This window comes from Dermochelys coriacea, chromosome 15 (assembly GCF_009764565.3).
Source record: "Dermochelys coriacea isolate rDerCor1 chromosome 15, rDerCor1.pri.v4, whole genome shotgun sequence".
NCBI classification, from domain to species: Eukaryota; Metazoa; Chordata; order Testudines; family Dermochelyidae; genus Dermochelys; species Dermochelys coriacea.
Window position 1 is genome coordinate 20,676,645 of NC_050082.1, and position 23,803 is coordinate 20,700,447.

A 23,803-nucleotide genomic window follows, 5' to 3' on the forward strand; every position below is an offset into this window, starting at 1 on the left:
CACAGTGACTCTATAACCAAGCAGGAAGAATGTAATCGGTTACTTTTTGCTTAGAGTTAAATATATTTTGTTTTATTTTGATACTTCAACATGCTCAGTTATGTGAGAGTGCACAGACCTCATTTTATCAATAATAGGCAGGGAGTTAGCTTTCTCCTTAGGTAGTTTTTTATAATATAGTCGTGTGTTAGAGGCCTCACTGTGCTAAGAGCTATACAAATGCATAGTGAGAGACAGGCTCTGCTCCTAAGAGATTACAGTATAAATAAATAGGACGGATGAGTGGGAGGAGAAATGAAGACATAGAAAAGTGAAGTGACTTCTCCACTAAGCATGTCAGTGGCCGAGCTGGTCATAGACACCAAGTCTCCTGACTGCCAGTCTAGTGCTCTCTGCATGAGATCCTGGCCCAGGACTGAAGACTCACTCAAGCAGCCCAGAGACAAGTTTTCTGTTTACCCCTTTTCCATTTCTTATCAACAGCACACCTTGCACTTCAAGAATGAAGCCTTGGGTAAGCAAAACATGGTAGCTTAAAGTTGCGGGGTGGGGTTCCTTGCTGGACAAGCTGGCTCACTCCACATCTAACAGAGACTGCCAAAAGAAAAGGAGTACTTGTGGCACCTTAGAGACTAACAAATTTATTAGAGCATAAGCTTTCGTGAGCTACAGCTCACTTCATCGGATGCATTTGCAAATGCATCCGATGAAGTGAGCTGTAGCTCACGAAAGCTTATGCTCTAATAAATTTGTTAGTCTCTAAGGTGCCACAAGTACTCCTTTTCTTTTTGCGAATACAGACTAACACGGCTGCTACTCTGAAACGAGAGATTGCCAGGGTGCACAGTTCTATTACCATGCATTTCTTAGCACGCTTGGTGCTTTACAGTTACATAAGACAAGTTCTGTGCTTGAGGGGCTTACAGTCCAGTATCATCAGATAGCACAGTGATTGAAGACATCAACCTGTAGTGAAGAGACAAAACTTGGGGAGTGGAGAAGAACATTGGAGAGAACATTATTAGATTTTCCAGAAGTGGGTAACTTTCCAGAAGTCCTGAGTAAAGCATAGAGATGGGATGACCAAGAATATTATACCTGAAAAGTAAAACCTGCACCACTCGAAGGTCAGACATTCAACATATGTGTTCAATAGTTCTGTTCTCTAATGTATGTCTTAGATTGTAAAATGCAGGGGATAGGGGCCATTTTGTTTTGTACCATTACAGCACAGGGCACAGTACCTGCTGTCCCAGTGTAATCCTATCACACTTTCCCCTGTACACACATCACACCAGTAAATGCTGTTACACAATTCCCAATTCAAGACAAATTGATACCAATCTGTATATTAATGTTCAGGAAGAAAGCTGATAGTAAGATTTGAGAATAACAGCTATCAAGGCCAGCCTTACAAAATTACCACTATAATTTACTGCCCCAGGCTTACAATCTCCTAAATAGTGATCATAATGCAAATGCTTAAGACATTTTACTTGCCCCAACTAAAATATTATTCCATCATGTGAGGGGGTAGGTAGACTTTTGCAAGACTGTTACTAGTTTGTTTGTTTTTCAGTAGCACCTAGGAGCCCCAGCCATGAACTGGGACTCCGTTGCGCTAGGTGTTGTACAGATACAGAACAAAAGGACGGTGCCTGCCCCAGGGGCTTACAACCTACGTATAATATAAGAGACAACAGATGGATACTGACAGACCAGGGGAGTACATGGAAATAACGAGACAATGCCATCCAAATAGACAAGACAGACACAGAGTAGGGGAAGGGGGTCTAACACACAAGCAGCGTGAACGAGATGATGGTGGCATGTTAGTTCCACAGTATTTTTGGGGTGGGTTGACTTAGGGTGGAATCAGCTACGTGGAAAGGGAAAGGAAGGGGGCTGAGCAGGATGGGGCAAGTGTGGAGTGAAGCTGAGGTGAAGTGACCGAGGGTGCGGGGAGGTTGGTGCAAACAGCCAATCACCACAGGGTAGATAATGCCAGAAAACATTCTATGGTTCTGCTGGAATGTCCAAAGGTCTCTGCTTTGGCTGCTCCTGTTCCTACTGGTTGGAGTCTCTGACTGGCTTCTCTTTGTCCCCCAAAGCCACGTGGTAAGGCAAAAGAAGAAGCACTGCCAAGGGTCCTTGTGCCCTGAGAGTAGGGAGGGGCTTCTGGGTCAAGGGAGGTGCCAGAAAGAGGTAGCCCTGGCTGTGTCCTATTTTACCCACTCTCCAGTGCAGCAGTCCTTGCGTGGTCTGCTTCTGTTTCTACCAGCTGGAATCTCTAGCAGGACTAAAGAAAATGCACTGCCACTTCTAGAGAGGAGAAACGTCTATATTTTGTCCACCATTTTTTACAGTGCTCTTATTATGGAAATCTAATCCTCACATCTGCCAGCTAAGAGCCCTCATTTGTTGAGATGACAGTCTAAGACAAATTAGAGTATTTCAAAACTTTGAGGAAGTCCAGATACTATTTGGTCATTAAATAGAGAGTGAGTTATAATATAGCCTGTATCTCCATCGTTTACTAAAGCAAGTGCAGCAAAAGACAGGAGCTCATTAACAATAAATATTTTGCAAGCTAAATCAAGGTTAGAAGCCAATTTGGGTTTGAATTCACAATGCTCTGGATTGGCCCTGAGTTCAGACTTTCATTAATGGATGTACTCTGGATTAACAGTCTGACTGGTATCTCTGTAATTTTAAATTATGGCTCTCATAACAAACATTGGGGTAGAAAAACCTGCAGATAATACATATTGAACTAAGTTTCTATCCTGCTCTGCCAGCATTTTTAATCTGCTGTAAAATCACTAATGTCCATATACTCACAATGCATTGTGTAATGAGATATCCTTCACATGAACATTGATGAAAAGTTGCTGAGTCAGCCATCTTGTTTTCTGTCTCTAAATTTTCCATCCCAGCCTTCTAGCTTGTTTTGCATTATTTTACTGGACCATGGATTTATCAAAACTTTGCTTCCCAACCTAACCAGTTCTTGAATGATTTGCTTCCATGCACGGGAATTACAATCCCTAACCTGATTATCGGTCCCAGCAATTGAGTCACCATCATTTAAGTAGAATGAGTTAATGCATTAGAAGAACATTAGGATTTTGAGTTTCTTATGCCATAAGCAATGTATCAACTTTTTAGATGGCAGAAGTCTGTGATATGGACAATTCTAAATTAAGGACAAAGAAATTCCAGTCTTCTGTGCCTTTTGGATTATTTTTATTGCACAATCTTTATCCCTTATGTGGATGCTGTATGGTACAAGACTGCCTACAATATAAAAATCAACTCAAGTGTGATGCAGCAGGAACATTTTTTCCTTCTTGGTTTACTGATCATTAATATTTCAAATGCATAAATATAGATACTTTACTCTGGCAGATGTTATTGTTTACCTAGAAATCCAGTGATGATAAATTGTACATTGCCATCACTGTGCATTAAAAAACAGCTATTGAAGAACATTTTTGTCATACAGGAAGAGCTGATGGGTCAGAAGCCAAGTGATATGGAGGAGTTATTGAAACAGTCTCAGAAGGAGCTATTGTGGCTTCAGAGGCAGCTGTCCTTCATCTCTACAGGAGGGCCTACGTGCATTTTGTCAGCTAGCAAGGTGAGTTCCTTCATTATTGTTGGGTATTTTGTTTTTTTAATTTTTTTTTAGTCTTATTTTGCTGTGCAAAGAGGAATCAGAATGGGAGCAGTTTATTCTCCCCTCACATCATTGCAACTTCATTGACTTCAACGGCATTACTTCTGATTTATGCAGGGATGAGAGGAGAATCAGTTTCAGTATGTCTTTTTAAAAACAGTTGCAGATAATTTCCTGTAGGATACAAAGAACATGCAATTCCTTTAGAAATGGCTGTGAAGATGAATGAAGGTTAAGCATTGAAATGGCATTTTGCAGAGTTATACTGTATAAGAGCTGGCTTGAGTTAATATTGCCTTCCCTAAAGACAATTGTAAAACTTTAAATGGCAACAGAGATACTCAGCATCTGATGCTCACTTGACATCTGGCAGAGCTCACTATGTATAGCACTAGATAAACAGTAAATTATTTATGTTAGAAATGCTTTAATATCTTATCATTCCAACTGGTAACAGCAATAACTTATCTTGTGGGTGCTTATCTGCCACAGAGTAACAGATTGAATACATTAAGTTTTTAAGATTTTGGTTTAGGTTTATGGCTACTGGTCACAAAAGACATTTTTTGAAAGCTTGCCATCAGCACAGCGTTGCTCACTGTTTTGAAAGGGACTCCTATTTTGGCACCACAAACTAGCTTTGCTCATGTTGTTAGGTACTTAAAAATCACATTGTTTCTCATGCAGCTAAGAACTAGAGATGAATTCAATCCAAAACTTAAGATCCAGACACCTTCAAACATTGATATTCAGCTCTAGAGTCAAACTTCACAGCTGTCAGAGTAGCAGCCGTGTTAGTCTGTATTCGCAAAAAGAAAAGGAGTACTTACGACACCTTAGAGACTAACAAATTTATTAGAGCATAAGCTTTCGTGAGCTACAGCTCACTTCATCGGATGCATTTGGTGGAAAAAACAGAGGAGAGATTTATATACACACACACAGAGAACATGAAACAATGGGTTTATCATACACACTGTAAGGAGAGTGATCACTTAAGATAAGCCATCACCAGCAGCAGGGGGGGGAAAGGAGGAAAACCTTTCATGGTGACAAGCAAGGTTGGCTAATTCCAGCAGTTAACAAGAATATCAGAGGAACAGTGGGGGGTGGGGTGGGAGGGAGAAATACCATGGGGAAATAGTTTTACTTTGTGTAATGACTCATCCATTCCCAGTCTCTATTCAAGCCTAAGTTAATTGTATCCAGTTTGCAAATTAATTCCAATTCAGCAGTCTCTCATTGGAGTCTGTTTTTGAAGCTTTTTTGTTGAAGGATAGCCACTCTTAGGTCTGTAATCGAGTGACCAGAGAGATTGAAGTGTTCTCCAACTGGTTTTTGAATGTTATAATTCTTGACGTCTGATTTGTGTCCATTCATTCTTTTGCGTAGAGACTGTCCAGTTTGGCCAATGTACATGGCAGAGGGGCATTGCTGGCACATGATGGCATATATCACATTGGTAGATGCGCAGGTGAACAAGCCTCTGATTGTGTGGCTGATGTGATTAGGCCCTATGATGATATCCCCTGAATAGATATGTGGACAGAGTTGGCAACGGACTTTGTTGCAAGGATAGGTTCCTGGGTTAGTGGTTCTGTTGTGTGGTGTGTGGTTGCTGGTGAGTATTTGCTTCAGATTGGGGGCCTGTCTGTAAGCAAGGACTGGTCTGTCTCCCAAGATCTGTGAGAGTGATGGGTCGTCCTTCAGGATAGGTTGTAGATCCTTGATGATGCGTTGGAGAGGTTTTAGTTGGGGGCTGAAGGTGATGGCTAGTGGCGTTCTGTTGTTTTCTTTGTTGGGCCTGTCCTGTAGTAGGTGACTTCTGGGTACTCTTCTGGCTCTGTCAATCTGTTTCTTCACTTCAGCAGGTGGGTATTGTAGTTGTAGGAATGGATGATAGAGATCTTGTAGGTGTTTGTGTCTGTCTGAGGGGTTGGAGCAAATGCGGTTATATCGTAGCGCTTGGCTGTAGACAATGGATCGAGTGGTATGATCTGGATGAAAGCTAGAGGCATGTAGGTAGGAATAGCGGTCAGTAGGTTTCCGATATAGGGTGGTGTTTATGTGACCATCGCTTATTAGCACCGTAGTGTCCAGGAAGTGGATCTCTTGTGTGGACTGGTCCAGGCTGAGGTTGGTGGTAGGATGGAAATTGTTGAAATCATGGTGGAATTCCTCAAGAGCTTCTTTTCCAGGGGTCCAGATGATGAAGATGTCATCAATGTAGCGCAAGTGGAGTAGGGGCATTAGGGGACGAGAGCTGAGGAAGCGTTGTTCTAAGTCAGCCATAAAAATGTTGGCATACTGTGGGGCCATGCGGGTACCCATCGCAGTGCCGCTGATTTGAAGGTATACATTGTCACCAAATGTGAAATAGTTATGGGTGAGGACAAAGTCACAAAGTTCAGCCACCAGGTTAGCCGTGACAGTATCGGGGATACTGTTCCTGACGGCTTGTAGTCCATCTTTGTGTGGAATGTTGGTGTAGAGGGCTTCTACATCCATAGTGGCCAGGATGGTGTTTTTAGGAAGATCACCAATGGACTGTAGTTTCCTCAGGAAGTCAGTGGTGTCTTGAAGATGCTCTCTTTTTTTAACCCTTAGAACCATACACCCTTCAACTTTGTTTAACTCAGCATCCAGATCTGAACTTCTGCAGGTTGAGCCCATCTCTAAACTGAAATGAGAAATGGGAACAAAGAAAATGACATGATTACGAGGGCTGACCAGATAATGTTGAGGTTTCAAAAACTGTTTTCATTATGATGCAGAACAAAAAACAAGACCTTCTGAAATTGTTTACAAGGAAAAAAAAACAGTCAGTGAGAGAGAGTCCCCATAACAGCCACTTCCAGACAAAATTTAGAGCCAGAGGACCAGATTCTCAAGCCTATTTAAGGCCTCTTTGCACCACTGATTTTTGTTAAAGGAAATCATGCCTCACCAATCTACTAGAATTCTTTGAGGGGGTCCACAAGCATGTGGACAAGGGAGATCTAGAGTGCTTAGATTTTCAGAAAGCCTTTGACAAGGTCCCTCACCAAAGGCTCTTAAGCAAAGTAAGCAGTCATGGGATAAGAGGGAAGGTCCTCTCATGGATTGGTTTCAGAGTAGCAGCCGTGTTAGTCTGTATTTGCAAAATACAGACTATGAATACAAAATATTTGCAAAATACAGATGATGAAGTGAGCTGTAGCTCATGAAAGCTTATGCTCAAATAAATTTGTTAGTCTCTAAGGTGCCACAAGTACTCCTTTTCTCATGGATTGGTAACTGGTTAAAAGATAGGAAACAAAGGGTAGGAATAAATGGTCAGTTTTCAGAATGGAGGGAGGTAAATAGTGGTGTCCCGCAGGGGTTTGTACTGGGACCAGTCCCATTCAACATATTCATAAATGATCTGGAAAAAGGGGTAAACAGTGAGATGGCAAAATTTGCTGATGATACAAAACTACTCAAGATAGTTAAGACCTGGGCAGACTGCAAAGAGCTACAAAAGGATCTTTTAAAAACTGGGTGACTGGGCATCAAAATGGCAGATGAAATTCGATGTTGATAAATGCAAAGTAATGCACATTGGAAAACATAATCCCAACTATACATATAAAATGATGGGGTCTAAATTAATTGTTACCACTGAAGAAGGAGATCTTGGAGTCATTGTGGATAGTTCTCTGAAAACATCCACTCAATGTGTAGTGGCAGTCAAAAATGCGAACAGACTGTTGGGAATCATTAAGAAAGGAACAGATAACAAGACAGTAAATATCATATTGCCTTTATATAAATCCATTGTACGCCCACATCTTGAATACTGCATGCAGATGTGATTGCCCCATCTCAAAAAAGATATATTGGAATTGGAAAAGGTTCAGAAAAGGGCAACAAACATGATTGGGGGTAAGGAACAGCTTTCATATGAGAAGAGATTAACAAGACTGGGACTTTTCAGCTTGGAAAAGAGACAGCTAAGGGAGGATATGATTGAGGTCTATAAAATCATGACTGGTGTGGAGAAAGTAAATAAGGAAGTGTTATTTACTCCTTCTCATAACACAAGAACTAAGGGTCACCAAATGAAATTAATAGGCCGCAGGTTTAAAACAAACACAAGGAAGTATTTCTTCACACAATGCATGGTCAACCTGTGGAACTCCTTGCCAGAGGACGTTGTGAAGGCCAAGACTATAACGGTTCAAAAAAGAACTAGATAAATTCATGGAGGATAGGTCCATCAATGGCTATTAGCATGGGCAGGGATGGTGTCCCTAGTCTCCGTTTTCCAGAAGCTGGGAATGGGTGACAGAGGATGAACCACTTGATGATTACCTGTTCTGTTCATTCCCTCTGGGGCACCTGGCATTGGCCACTGTCAGAAGACAGGAACTGGGCTAGATAGACCTTTGGTCTGACCCAGTATGGCCGTTCTTCTGTTCATTCAGGTGGGGCATAAAGGGGCCATAATCTACTGGCAAATGTCTATCAGATAATTCACCCAGCATAGGACAAGTCCCTGCTAGTGTGTCTGTGCTGCAGTCAGTCTTTGTGCTTCTGCCTCCACCCTCTTCTAGCATGTGGAGCAGGGAAAGGGTATGGTTGAACTCCACTATGCTATAACAGTCATTCTTTGCCGAAGGTTTCATTAAGAAGTCTCCACCAGTGGGATAACTTAATGCTGCCGCCTGGCTGCATCTCTAAATTGTGTAGAGTTTGTGGCCAGCCTTTAAAATTGGGGAGGTGGAGCCAACTCCCTGACACGTTCATTCCAGGTTGAACAACGCTCAGGCATAGGACAGAATCCACCGCTTAGGCTCTTTCCACATTACAGCTGAGTTTATATATGGTTGGCTCTAAATATGATTTTGGTCTACATACACCCTGGATAGTAATCTGTTAGAAATCATGGCAACCATTATGCTCGTGGCCTTGGTTGTCTTCCTGTAACTGTCTCGGCATACTTTTTTTTTCTTTTTAAATAGTAACATAGATTGGACCTACTAATTCTGTTCGTGTCACTGGGTTGGCCAGTCCTCCTTCCTCCCAGTTCTCTGTGTGGTAGAACCTCCCAGCATGCATTGCCTAACATGCTGGTGGTACTGCTCTGCATGCTTGTCCTCCAGGCTCTCCCTCCGCTGTTGAGGCACTACGGCGTAGCTGCCTAATTCCTCCCCCTTCCTCCCCAACACTGATACAAATACAGTTGGAAGCCTGGAAGGTAGAGGGATTCAAACATGGGTGCATGAGGAAACAAAATCTGCTGTGTGGACACAACTCCACAGGTCTTTGTTGTTGTTGTTACTGTTACCAGGTCAGAAGATGGGCATGGGTTACAAAAGCATGGCTGTGCTTGTAACATACTCAGAACCGCAGTCTAATCCACTTGCCTGTAAGGAATGGATATGTGGTCATGGATAGGAACATACAAGGCCTTTTTCTTGATCCCACTCTTCTCCTGCTGGGTGACTTTGGGCTAGTCAGTTAGGCCAAGATTTTCAAAAGCGACTAGGGATTTTGAGGGGCTAACTTTACATGCCTTATGTTGGCATGATTTTCAGAGGGCAGATACTTGGCACTCTCTGAAAAACAGGCCTCTTTAAGGTATGTCAAGATGGGCACACACAAAATAAGGCACTCTTGAAAATTTTGGCCTTAATCTCTCTGAGTGAGACTTTCAGGTGCTCAGTATCCACAATGGGGGATTTTCAAAAGTGCTCAGCAACCAGAAGCTCCTACTGTGACACTTTGTACCAGAATTTCTATTCAAACTGATCAAAGGGAATCCAGTTACTGAGGAACTCATTGCCACAGGAAGCTGGTGAGGCTAAGAATTTAGCAAGATTTAAAAAAATTGGATGCTTACGTGCATAGGAAAAATATCCAAAGTTATAATAGTTAATACTAGCAAATGTTGGCAGGGATATTAAACCTTATGCTTCTGGGTTTAAACCAATCTCTAGCTTTTAGAGATCTGGATCAGACCTAATGTGAGGAGCAGATTATCTCACAGATGCTTGCTGGGGGTCAGTGGGGGGTGTCTTACACCTTCCTCTACAGCATCTAGTACTGGACACTATTGGAGACAGAATACTGGACTAGATGGACCCCTAGTCCAATCCAGTGTGATGGGTCCTATTTGCAGCAGAGCTGAACACCCAGCATGGACACAACAAAATAAGTTCTCTTGAAAATCTGGCCACTTATTCAGGTTCCTAAATAGGAGCTGAGCCATTTTGGAAAACGCTGAGCCCTTCTGAAAATTCTGCCTCAGTTTGCTCATTTGAAAAACAGGGGCTGCTGGGTGGAAGGAACCATGTCTGAAAAGGGGCTGTAAACATTCACTGCCTCTTTCAACCACAGGCACATTTAATTTTACGAATAATGGAGAAAAATTATTAAATGGAGAAGTATATTTCTGTAGCTGCTTTGGAAGGCTTCACTACAACGATTCTAAACTCCCTGGGAATAGAGTATTTCCTTGCACTGCCAAGCCTCGCGTGGAAATGCAGGAAGCTCCACTCCACATTCCTTCATGAGCTGTACAGGCAATTAACTTGACATATCCGATAGCTAAAATGAAGGTGCATTATAGGAGACCCTCAGGCCTATACGGGTGCCTTTACATAAGGGCTGAAAGGTTTTGCTTCCCCTTGAGGAAGACTTTTTTTTAAATTTATTTTGTCATCCTCCCCCCAGTATCTCCCCTCCAGTTGCTAGGCTGCATAGTTAGCGGCTGAAGTTTTGCAGGTGGGTCGGCTGCCGCTTTCTGTAAAGGAAAAGGACGGAAAGGTTGGGGGTGGCCCAGGTCATCTGATTTAACACCCTCCTGCCTCGCAGTGCCGAAGGGAGGGGGGGGCGAGCCCAAGCTCGCCATGACGGTCCGTGGGCCCGTCCCCGTTGGCCACAGCGCCGAGCTGGGCAGCAGCCCCTGGGAGCGATGCGATGGCGTTACTTGGCGCTGCAATAACCCCCCCGCCTGGTAACCGAGCCCGGCTGGGATCTCACTCGCGCCTTGTCTCCGGCCCTCCCCATGCTCCCTCCTGCAGCGCCGGGGCTTAATCCGCCGCGAAGGGGAACGGGGCGCTGCGGGGGAAAGCCATCTTTGCGTGTGCGCGCAGCGCCCGGCCCTGCGGCTTCCTCGGCTCCGGCTCCGGCTCCGGCTCCGGCGGCGGCTGCACGGCCCGTGATGCTGGCTGGCGGCCGCCCTGGCGACAGCGAGTGAACCGCGGGGAGCTGGGAAGCCCGGCGGCGCGGCGGCCCCCGCCGCCTCTCCCCCGCCCCGAGCCGGCACACGGCAGGTCTCTGCGGCGGGACGTCGGGGGCGCTTCCTCGCCAGGTAGGCTCCGATCCACCCCGCTAAACCCAGCTCGCCCGCTTTAGCTGCTTTATGGGCCAACCCCCCCCCCCCCACACACACACGCACAAAAGGGGGGTGAGTGGAGTGGAGTGGGGGGGGGGATTCCCCCCTAATGCTGCCACGACTGCAGCAGGAACTCTGCGCACAGCCAGGCAAACTTTATGATTCGGCTGTAATTTTGAGGGTGCCCTTCACTGGTTTTATTACCCCCCCCCCAGGCGCTGCTTACAATGATAAAAGGTGGTCTTATTTGTGCGTGAGCAGGCGGTAGAGGGATTGAGCCTTTGCTTAGACGATTCCATCCTCCCTGCCGTTGATGTTTCCTCTTGTGTCATTTTTGCTAGTCACTTTCCTATTAAAATAAGATACGGGCTGACACGGGTTTAATGGTGCCCTGTTTCTTCCCTGCGTAAGCAGCTGTGGGCAAAGTTAGTAACCAAACTGGCTAGCGGTTGTTATCCCCCCTTCGAGCGCTGTGTGCAGACGCCCAGTGCTTCGCCCTAGGGGTGCCCTAGCAAAGTCGTCGGCGTGACTGCTCTTCCCTCGGAGAGATTGTTAGTGCAATTATCTGCAGTCTTTCCCAGGCCTTAGTGTGGGAATGACCCCAATGGGTGGGAAAAGCTTCTTTATTTTAAATGTAATTTGCAGACCCTGTGTTCCAAATTGGACTAGTTGATTTGTGAAAAGGCCCCCCTTTCCAAAGGGAGGGAAGGAGAGATTTTGTGTGTATTGGTGTATAAGATGTATATACTAGACATACGTGGGTGTGTTGCATATAATATTAGTGTCTGTATGATAGGTACTGTGTATATGTATGCATAATACAAATGAAATTTTACTGTATCTTGCATGTATGGATATTGGTAAATCAGCTAGCATGTAGTACATATCCATTCATGAGTATTATTTGGGAATTATAATACACAAGGGATACTGCAGTTTTTCTATTATTGACCTCTATTTAAAGTTGTGGTTGTTTCCTATAATGCCTAGTGTAGGGCAAAAAGCATATTCCTATCCAAAAGTGATTTGTTCATCAGTGTTACAATTGTGCATGGTCTTAATAGTATTTTAATTGTTGTAGATTTAAATGCACTCAAAGTTTTATGCAACTGCCTTTTGTTGCCCATTAATGATAAGCACTGTCCAACCTCTGTCCAATGCAGAAGACCATGTAGAGAAATTTATAAATAAATGGCTCCACAGAATAATGTATCAGTGTGGATTGGTATTGCATCTGGCAATAATAGGGACAGGTCCCTAAAGTACCTACAATATTTTGAAGCACGGCATAAAAATGCAGCCATTCATATTAATGTTTAAATAACTGCACCAAGTGGATACAGAGAAGGAGGGAAAATGAAGGCTGCCACTGTCAAAATATAAATAAGGAGTAATTCAGAGCAAGGTAAGAGCCACCTTAAGAAAACAACATGAAATATTGAGGCATAGAGAGAGCCATAGAATGGAAATGAAAGGGAACTGCTTAAAATTAATGAGAAAAAAAAATGTGGAAGTGAACTGTATGCTGTGAGAGTCACTGTAGTCACTTTGTGGTTCAGTTTGTATGACTGGAAGGTGTTTCATTATGATTAGAGAGGGTCTTTCTGGTACACGCAGTTGGAGAGAGGAAAGCAATTTGAAATAACTCTTCTTGGTGTCCACTGGGGTTTATCTACTTAAAGATATAATATTCAAAAATTTTGTATTTTTCGAGTGTCTTGGAGTTTGTTTATAAATTATTGCTGTCTGCTCTTATCAATGAAGAGATCCAGCTACACTGAACAATGCATTTGACGTGACATGATATTAAAACAAACAAAAAACCCTGCATCAGGTGGAACTAGTGAAGTGGCTATACTCTCTGCAGACTGAGGGCACCGTCACTTGCTGCTTGCTAGACAACTGAATTGGTGTTAGGTTGCTTTGCTTAGTACCTAGCATGTTGTGTTGTGTTTATGCAGCATGACTGTGGTAAAGGCTACATGCACAGAAGTGCAGGTTAACTTTGCGTGCCACTGAATAGGATACAAGTATGTACATGGACTATCTGTTTATAAATTTGGTGCCTGTTTTTTAAAGACTAATATTGGCAAATTTTAGCTGTAGGACGTCACATGGTCTTTTAAAAACCTGAGAACATGAGCCGTAACAACGTGGGTCAGTAGAGGACTCAGAACTTTAACCCTAATGTGAAAAGAGTAGCTGATACTTGATACCTTGATTAACTGATAAGCAGAGAGAATTGCAGCATAGTGCACAAACCTTAAATGTTGCTACATATGGTTGACCTCACTTGATAGGTGATAATACATAAACATATGAGCATGTATAGATGTTTAGGTATGTATATAAAATATATACTTCTCTGTGTATTACATGAATATGCACACTCAATATTTTAGATACTCAATATTTTATTGTATAATATATGCATGTGTATAATGCACAAACACACAGATCTCTAATATTTTATATACATACCTACACAAATACATGCACTGATCTATGTACTCAGTACTTATGTACATAAACATACTATAAATATAAACATAAAATAATGTGTACGTCTTTGTAATAATTGACTTACATTCTCACAATGGGAGGTGATAGCACTTCTGGATTGGATTTGCCAAAGACAGGATCCCACTCTGGAATGAACATTGGTTTGATTTGGTATGGTAATTCTTTTTGTAGTTTACAGAGCATGAGTTCTATTATATCACTACACAATTATGCTTCTATCACAAGGATTTAGTGAGGCACCATATCACCTGGTTGCCATTAGAAAATTAAAAACACACACTTAACTTTACCCCAAAGCAAGTGGGGTCATGCACTAAGCTGTCCTACCCATTCCATAATTAAATTACTTTGATAGCCAAGTCAGTTTTTCAGTACAGCACTATAATGGAAGTAGAGCTATGTAGTGAATTCATACTGGAGCCACCCAAGAGTTCTGAGATCGAGGACACTGTTGTCTGATTTATTGATGTGGCTGAATGAATTTTTTTTCCTGTCTTGTTTACATTTTAGTATTTAGAAGAAGCTTTAGCCCAGAGCCAAGTTTTGCACAAATGCTTCTGTATTTTATTTCCCCTTTGCCTTTTTATTAGCAGTAGCTTATTGCATCCAATGAGCTGTCTGATAGGAATGGCATTTTGATGGCAAACTCCTCTAGCACTGTGTACAGCTTCCCTTGGGCTGTATTGCGGTGGCTAAAATGTATTTGAGGTGGCTTTAAGAAACTGTGAAGAGAGCATAGCACAGCTGATGCTGCTATTTCTTAAGATGCTCGCGGTTGCTCTCTGACTGGTTATGCAAGTGTACTAAACGCCAGTATCACAGAGATCATCACTGGCATGAACAAAATTCCTTTGCTTATATTTCTATTATAAATACATATTTTTAAAAAATGAATATGCCCAGAGCACAAAATAGAAAATTGAGATGCAGCCACAGTGCTGAAAAAATGGTGCTCCCTTGCAAGCACTACCCTATTTATTTACCAGTGAAAACGTAGGGCTTGTGCTGTTGGGCTCATTCCCATAGAGGAAGACTCGGGAGATGCTGTAATTGCCCTGGTAGAACAGTTAAGTATCCCATGGGGCAGCTGACAGTCATTGAAGTTTGAACATGATCAGTGTTAATAACCCCCAGGTTCTATTTCTCTTTCCATAACTGTAAAAAAAAAACATTTATTAACTTTAGCACGGTGTTTATCTGTTGGGGTACATTCTATGAAGTGTAAGGTTGTCATTTTTTTTAAGGAAAAGAGAATGAGCAATTCCCTTAATTCAAGACGGGCTAAATTCTGAAATGTGGTAAGCATCTGTAACTCTGACTCTAGGGGGAAGGGCAGGTGACTGTTGAATTGGACTGGGACTCTGGAAATCTGGGTTCAATTCCCACCTCTCCACAGACAAACTGTGTGGCCCTGGGCAAATCATGTAATCTCTTGGTGACTAGTTCCCCATCTGTAAAATAAGGAAAATAATACGTCCGTTCTTCTGTGTCTTGTCTGTCTAAGCTCTTCAGAAAGGGACTCTCTTCTTATGTGTCTATGAAATATATCATGCCTTTTACAAGGAGCCCAATTTCTGATTGAGACTTCTAGGTGCTACTTATAAACTGAAGATTTTGCAATGCCCAGTACCATTTAGTATTTGGCTTCAGTTTATTAATTCTTAGACAAATATTTCTCTAAGTGCCAGAAACACTTGAATTCACATGAGCTTTTGGAATACCAGATGTGATTTATTAAATGTCTTTTTTTTTTCCATTGTGAACACAGGTGTATTCCGTGTGTAATGAAGTGTACGTTCCTCTGATTATTGTGGCAATGGGGATTAGAAAATATTCACATGACCAAATCCAGCATGTAGGGAGAAGGGAATAGGAAGCAGTTCTTTAACTTTAATAAAGTTTCACCTCATCTACATTATGTTGTAGAAGCAGTATAATAACACTGAGTGCTTTTTAAGATGATAAATGTGACATTTACTATGGAAAATGGTTGATGCTTATTATTATTAATCGGCAGCCATGTACACCTGTTTCTGAACATACCAAAGGAAGGCACTTGGAACATAACAGTAGGACACAATCTCCTTTCCTCTATTTCATCTAATCAAAATTAGATACTATTTCCCTTTTGGCCTTTACAGTCAAGAGCTGACTGCAGATTTTTTGTAATCTCCTCCCTAGTGTTCAAACGAGGGCCTGATTCACTAAGATGTTGAGCACAATGGGATGATGGGCACAGAAATCCCTCCCAGGATCAGGCCCTGATTGATTTGCAGAACTGTCTACAAAAGCTCAACATACTATGTGCCAGGTGCCTGGGATGGGCCACACGAAGAAGGCCACACTCAGGGCAGACTGCAAGAAATAGGGCAGACAATCCCCAAAACTGGTGGTTTATTCTATAATTAGATTCACCAGGCCAGTAACAAAAGAGCTACTATAGTACCACACTGGTTAACCAGAAGCCAAACTCAAGATTTTGGGCTTTCCAGACGTTGGCTCCCATCTAGACAACCCAATCTAATATAGTGAGAGGTTACTGAAAACCCATTTTATCATATAAGAGGTTCTTTCTAATCCCAAAGAATCAGACACATATCCCCAGGTCATTATGAATCTCAGATCTTACCCAAATATCATGCTGTCAGCCAATTCTTATTATTAAATCTTTAGTTAGTTACTAAAACAAAAGAGAGTTATATGTGGTTAATAGATCATACACACACAAATGATTGCAAAGTCCTTATATCAGGTTTGTAGCAGTCATGGAATAGATTGCTGGCTTGTAAAGTCTCTCTGGAAACTTCCAAAAGATTGGAAGCTCCTCAGTCCATAGTTCAAAATGCTACTTTTAGATGTAAATCCACAGTCCAGAGAATTAGAGCAGGAAAGAGGCAACATGGAGATGTCTCACGTGTCTTTTTATATCCTTTGCCATGTGCATGGAAACTTTACTGTCCCAGACAAAGCCCACAGCCCCTGTATGTGGAAAATTACTGGCCCAAGATGGAGTCCAGGATTGCATGAATATATCACATGTCCCTATACGTTTTGCTGACTCACAGTAGGTGGCTATTGGCTCCTTGCTGTCTGAGGCATCCTCAGGAAGGGCTATCTGGACAGATGAATTTCTTCAATTGCCAATTGTGCGAGAGGAGTGTCCTTGATAGGCCATCAACACATAGCTGTCTAGCCCTAATGAAAATTCTATTGGGTGGGGGATGGGGTTCTACCCATGAATACAATGTAACAGTGATAGACCCCAGTCGGCGGTGGGCAGGATCAAATCTGGGACCTCTGGTGCTTAGTGCATGAGCCTCTACCTCATAAGCTAAAAGCCAACTGCCTGTTAGCAGACTCATTTTCTCTCTCTCTCTAAGTGGTCTTGGTGCCACTAGATGGGACAGAACACTACACCCAGAAGGTGTGTGGGTTACATACTTCCCCTAGCTGAAGAAGTGCATCCCGAGCTTCAGAGACTTCTCAGTTGAAATCCCGGACGAGCCTCCACTTGTAACACCGACAGACCCTGGTTGTCGGTGGGCAGGATCGAACTGGGGACTTCTGGAGCTTAGTGCATGAGCTTCTACCGCATGAGCTAAAAGCCAACTGACTATTAGCTAAGGCTGTAGAACAGACTCATTTAACTCTCTCTAAGTGGTCTTGGTGCCACTAGATGGGACAGAACACCACACCCAGGAGGTGTGTGGGTTACAACAACACAAGATATTAAGTATGTTTAGGATACAAGTATATATCTAATATTCATAACTTCAGATATACGGATGATACATGCATATAAATAGAATAATCATACTTAGCAAATCATAACTTTTCCATTGACACCTTACATGACATATTTTGTACAAGATTTGTTGCAATTGTTTAGCAATGGTAGCAATAATGATACAAATGGTCATATTTCTTATACAAAGCATCACAGGCAGCTTCAGGTATATTCTTAGAAATCTAGAACGTACCAGAGGCAGAAAGGGTCCCTTTGAACCTGGGATAAAATTAATCCTGCTGAGGGATGGTTTAACAGAATCCAGAGAGGAGGAGGAAATTCCACCAGAGTGCAATATTTTGCCTTAGCCCCTCAATCCCCACTCATAGTTTGAATATGGCTTATCTCCATTCTGTGGGAACCTGTCTTGGCTATGCCCCCTTAGAAAATCAGGGTGCTTTTTTGTTGCCATGTTCCAGAAATAATTATTTCTCTTCTGGTTTGTTGTAATGCTCTTTAAAAAATAAATAAGGGACAGATCCTCAGCTGGTGTAAAGAAACAATAACTTCGTAGAACTAGGCTGCTTTATACCAGCTGAGACTGTGATCCATAAGACCTAATTCTGAGGGCCTCATTGGATGGGCAAGTGCCCTTGATCCCCATTGAAGGCAAATGGAGCTTATGGCGCTGGGCACCCAGCTGGATGAGGCCCATAGTTATCACTGTAACAAGCAATAGGTATTTAAGCCTGTCCCTTGCTCACTGCATTTCTCTATTTCTGTGGCAGTCATAGTTTTATGTAAATGTAAAAAAACAAAACAACCCCCCCACCCTTCCTCTTCCCATAAAAGGAATCCATGTATATTGTTCATAATGTTAAGAAGCATGTTCTCTCTTGAGTCTGAGTATTTTTCTCCTCCTGTCCCTTGTTTACTGCCTGCTAATTACATTTTGTAGGTGGCAGTTTTAAATCTTATTGTGCCATGTCATGTGACTGCTAAAGCTCTGCAGATCTCTGTTACATAACCCTTAAGTCGTCTGGAAAAATGTACTTGTGTCATCCTGCGCATGACATAAGGCTCCGTTTGAAGCTTAACAGTCTGATCAGTTTTATGTAGAATGACTGTAGGAACCTTGTGCACAGTTTGTTCCGGCAAATGACTTGTGCCCTCAGTTGTCTGGCCAATTGTCTTATTTCCCTGAAATGCTTTACAGTCTGCAGCGTCTCTCTTTTCTGCAGGGGTGTGTGTGTGTGGGGGGGGGGTGTACATCTACCTTAGTAATAGATGTCTGTCTTTAGATGCCCTGATATGCCAGGTAACAATCCAGATGAAGTAGCACATTGGAACATCCTCCTCCTCCTCCTTCACAGGTATTTGTTAAATTCCTAATAGCATGTTCACCATGGATTTAAATTAACCTCATTGGTTTAAAATAACCCCTGAAAACACATCCTAATTGGCCTGTTTATGCATTATGCAAAATGAACCATGAATCAAAGGAGAAGTTTAAAAAATTGCTAGGTAGAGATTATAAAATGTTAATGCATGATGATTTATTAGGATGCAATTTCACAAAAGAAGTTTTTTTTTATTTTAAATGACATATGTTGTCAGACCCATACAAATAATGGTTTCTCCTTCCTTCCCTAAATCAGCATTTTGTCCTTTGGCTTTATATGCATACAATAATTGTTTTTGGTACTATTAATGTTACTTACACGCTACCCAAAAATGTACTAGGCATTTCGTAGATACACAGGTCATGTCCATGCCTCAAATGATTTCCAAACTTGCATAGATAGGGCATTTGAGTGGGACTAAGGAGACCTGGCTCCTATTCTTGGCTCTGCTGCAGACTTGCTCTATGACCTTGGGCAAGTCGCATCATACCTCTGTGTCCTCATCTGCAAATGGGCTTAATGATATTTAATTTTCTTTATGAAGCACTTTGAAACCTTGGGACAAAAGCTTCAATATGGGAATAATTGGAGGAAATTCTATGGTCTGTGTTGTAGAAGAGGCCAGACTAAATTATGTAAATGGTTCCTCTGTCCTTAAAATCTATGACTTTATTAATCCATATAAGAGGTAATTATTGTGTGTATTAGACAACATACACACGATGGAAGCAGGGGAAAGAATTAAAACATGAGTGGTTGAAAAACAATTAGGATTTTTTTGTTTTGTTATACTTTTGGAGGGGGGGCACTTCTCGCCTTTATGCCTTCAATATAATTTCCAAGCCCTGGATTACTAGTTTATTTTAAATTTATCATTATTACTATGTATGACTGCAGTTACAAACATTCTCTCTCTCTCTCTCTCTCTGCCCATTTATATGGTGGGCATGGGATAGTTGTCTGTGTTCTAATGTAGGTGTCTGTTTGTAGATAATCCAGATAATGTGTATAATTGTAGATATAATGGGCCAAATTTCCCTGTGATTTAATTTCATTGACTTCACTGAGGTTTGTCCAGGGATGAATCTGGCTTATTGTATATGTGTGCTGTAATGTAAATAATGCTTAGCTACCTATGTAAAGTTCTTTGAGATTTGCGGATGAAGAGTATCTCTTTGAGATACTTTGAGATCTGTGTTTGAATATTCTATATCCTTTTTAAGCACTGATTTTGGACGCATTCTCAAGAATGTAAGTTCTCCAAGGTTAACTTAATCTCATTGAATAAATGAAAAATGGAAAAATTGTGGCATAAATTGTTATGTGAATGAGACATCTATACAGCTATTCGGGGGTGGGGGGGGGTAATGATTTGTGCATTAAAGAGATCCTGTCAATGAGGCTGTCATGCTAAATAATTGTTAATTTGTATTATGATGGTGCTTAGAGGACCCCATCAGAGATCCAGGCTCCACTGGGCTAAAATGATGATATGAACATAGTGTAAAAGTTGCCCTGGATAACTTGCAGACTGGGTTTAGGTCAAGACACCACACAGGTGGCTGAAACAAACAGGTGGGGGTAGGGAGACAAAGTAATAGTAAGACTAGCACGGTATAGCCCGCTGTAATTCAAGCTTGCTACCTGGCTAGCCATTCACAATGTGCACAGTTCTGGAGGCAGGATGGCAGAGGTCAGTCTTTGGATAGGTCTCTCCTTAAGAATTCCATCAAGGGTTATTTAAGGGGGAAGAACAAACATGGAAGATTAGAACTTCAGTGTAGGATCCCAGCCTATAGAATGCCTAATACAAAGTTGGCACTATACAAAAAAGTAAAGGGCAAATCCTCAGCTGATGCAAAATCGTTATAGCTTTGTTGACAACAGTGGAGCTATGACACTTTACAACCCACTGAGGTTATGTGCCTAAGAATGGTGGTAGGGCTATTTTTAATCAGCCTTCCCCAGTGATCCTTTTTAAAGAGAGAGGTGTGTTTCTTAGGCCACGTCTAGTGTAGACGCGATAAATCGATCCCCGATCACTCTGCCGTCGACTCCGGAACTCCACCAGGGCGAGAGGCGGAAGTGGAGTCGACGGGGGAGCAGCGGCCGTCAGTCCCGCGCCATGAGGACGTGAAGTAAGTGATTCTAAGTCAATCTAAGATGCGTTGACTTCAGCTACGCTATTCTCGTAGCTGAAGTTGCGTATCTTAGATCAATTCCCCCCCATAGTGTAGACCAGGCCTAAGAGATTATACTGTTCTGTGGCAGGGTATGAGTCAGAGTAAAGCCACTCTACAGAAAAGCCTTATTGTATGGAAGGTTGTATGCATGTATCAACAGGTGTTGGAAGAAAATGAGCACTTTGCTAGCTTTACCTTTGATAGGTGATGTTGATAATTAGAAATCTACTTCATGTTGTGTAATTTTTAACCTTGATTTGATTTTTTGAGAAAGCATGCACTGAATTTCAGTAAATGCAGCCAAAGGTATGTGAAATCCAAAAGAGGGTCATGCTATCTGTCATTTTTAAGGAACTACGACTGTTACTTATATAGCCCATTGATATAAGGTTTATAAATAAATAATTTCTGCCTGGCATGTTAGAATTGGAAATTTTCTTTAAAGAGTTTAAGCAGAAAGAGGCTGGGGGAGAGGGAAAGAGAAAAGCTGTATGTGGTGATAAGGGCTAAAAGAACCAGTTAGGGAATGATCTTACTACAAAACACAAAGGGATCAAAATTATGCTTATTCTGAATTTGCAGGGCAAGTCTCTTTTGTGGGGGAAAACCACCCCCTAGAATGTCCTTTTGAATGATTTCTTGAAATGTTAAATAGCATGAAGAAGGGATGAAATATGGACAGAGTGCCCAGCCCCTGTCTGTATGGGTCACATTCCTCCAGAGAACTTCAGGCAGGCAGGCATTTGGCAGTCCAATAAACAGAGATGGACCAGAACTAATATCCCTAATTCAGACCCCCGAGCTATGGCTGTTTCAAAAGCTGGTTTCCAACTTTTTGGCTCTGATTTCTCTTTAGAGAAAACACTCATGGGAAATGAGGGGCACAAGTTTTCAGCCCTGCCTCTGGCTTCCTTGGGAAATCCCCAGAGAGGCCACTGTACAGGCTGTATGCGATAGGAGTTGAGTTGCTGATGGGAGTGATCTGGGTGTTGGGTGTTGACTCACATATTCCTGTGTGTATGTCCCTGACTTGGCAATGACCCATATGTACATACCCACTGCCACCCTGCATATGTTCTATGCTCCTGGCACATAAATATTCACATCCCATTAAAATTCTAATTTCCTTAGGCTCCTTTGAAAATCTCAGCCTATCAAATATAATTTAAATTAGTGGGGATATTCCCACATTCCTGAGCCAGTAACAAAAGCACATCTCACCATTTTTCAGAGTACTAAAGACTGACTCTGAGGTTAGTGGAAAAGCTGTTTAACACTGGCTCTTTATGAATAAAACTGAAGAAACAAAATTCAGTTGAGGCATGCTTTGGCTAAAGACTGCCTTCAGTGATCAGTTTTGATGCCATTTATGTGAAGGGTATTAAACTTTCGTTTCTACAGTGCATTTTAACAAGAGAGTAAAACCTCAGTTTGAAAGGAGTTATACATCAAATTGGTAAAATATATCTTAGTAAAATTTGTTTTTTTATTTGGTTTATATGAATGGAAATTTTGATTGTTGGGCTAAGCTTTTATCTAAATTATGATAAAGCAGCCATATTTTAAAAAGTTTTTATTTCCCTTTAAAAATCAGGAATGAGCCTTTAAATGGGCTAATTTATTTTAGTCATTTGAGTGCCCGATTGAGTGCCACAGTGTATGTCTACATTGCAATTAGATGTCCTGGGCTGGCTGGTGCGGACTCAAGCTCATCGGGCTCAGGCAAAGGGGCTGTTTAATTGCAATGTAAACATTTGGGCTCAGGTTGGAGCCTGAGCTCTGGGACCCTGCAAGGAGGAAAGATCCCAGACCGTGAGCTCCAGTGCAAGTCTACACTGCGATTAAACAGCCCCTTTGCCAGAGTCCTGCCAGGCCAAGTCAGCAGACACAGGCCAGTTGTGGGTTTTTAATTGCAGTGTTATATAAGTGCTAAGAAAGAACCTCTTTTTGTGCTCTATAATGTAATGAGTGATCAGTTATAGGGGCACATGCCATGTGTGTTTCTCATAGCTATATAGGCTGACTTGGTAAAAATACTTTGTTATACTAGAAACCATTCGTTGTACACAGATAGCATGAATCTTACATACATTAAAGCTATGTTTACACTGCAGATGGGAGGTCTAATTCCCGGTTTGGGTACCATAACTACCATACTAAAAATAGCAGTGCGGCCCCAGTGGCATGGACTGCTACCCTGAGCTGCTGACCAAATACAACCCCGTCCAAGATCCTAGATACATACCTAGGTGGCTAGCCCAAGCTGCCGCCCATGCCAGCACAGCCACACCGGTATTTTTAGTGTGCTAATTGGACTAGAGCTAGTACATGTTTATCTGCCTGAGCTGGGAAGTACACTTTGCAGCTGCAATGTAGATGTGCCCTAAGAATTTTAGACCCCATTTTTCAGCAATGGTGTGGCTGCACTGCGGCCACCAATGGTGTACAGGGCTCAGGTGTGTTAACCATGAAAACCTGCTCTGAGCAGTAAGCGTTGAAGAGCAAACATTGCATTTGTATATAGTAAATAAATCCCCATATGTTTCATAAACACAACTGCACACTTTGATGCAATAAGTAAGTATGTGCTTCTAAAAATAATGCTGCATTGAAACATTTACTTTTTTGATCTCTTTCCAAGCAAAGCTTCTAACTAGATATTGACTACAGCCAGGTGAGCTTACTCTGTTGTGCTTCAGAGTAGCAGCCGTGTTAGTCTGTATTCGCAAAAAGAAAAGGAGGACTTGTGGCACCTTAGAGACTAACAAATTTATTTGAGCATAAGCTTTTGTGAGCTACAGCTCTGTTGTGCTTAAGAGCTTTGGAGGGCCCAACCCCATTGTAGGAGGGACTGTACAAATGTAAAAGAGACTGTTTGCCCTATAACTCGTTACTCAGTGTATGAGACAACAGGTGTATACAACAGAT

The 23,803-nt window shown here is 42.0% G+C and overlaps 1 protein-coding gene across 26 annotated transcripts in view; it reads left to right on the forward strand.

Annotated features, from left to right (window-relative positions):
* Window positions 1-10,867: 10,867 nt before the first annotated feature.
* Window positions 10,868-23,803, forward strand: part of RIMBP2 (RIMS binding protein 2) — a 293,820-nt gene continuing 280,884 nt past the window's right edge. For 10 of the 26 annotated variants that reach the window (XM_038373956.2, XM_038373958.2, XM_038373960.2 and 7 more), the window contains exon 1: window positions 10,881-11,015. The gene's annotated coding sequence lies outside the window, so the exon portion shown is untranslated. Of the gene's footprint in view, window positions 11,016-23,803 lie in introns of all 26 variants that reach the window. The other 16 variants (XM_043497945.1, XM_043497946.1, XM_043497950.1 and 13 more) reach the window with 7 other exon arrangements.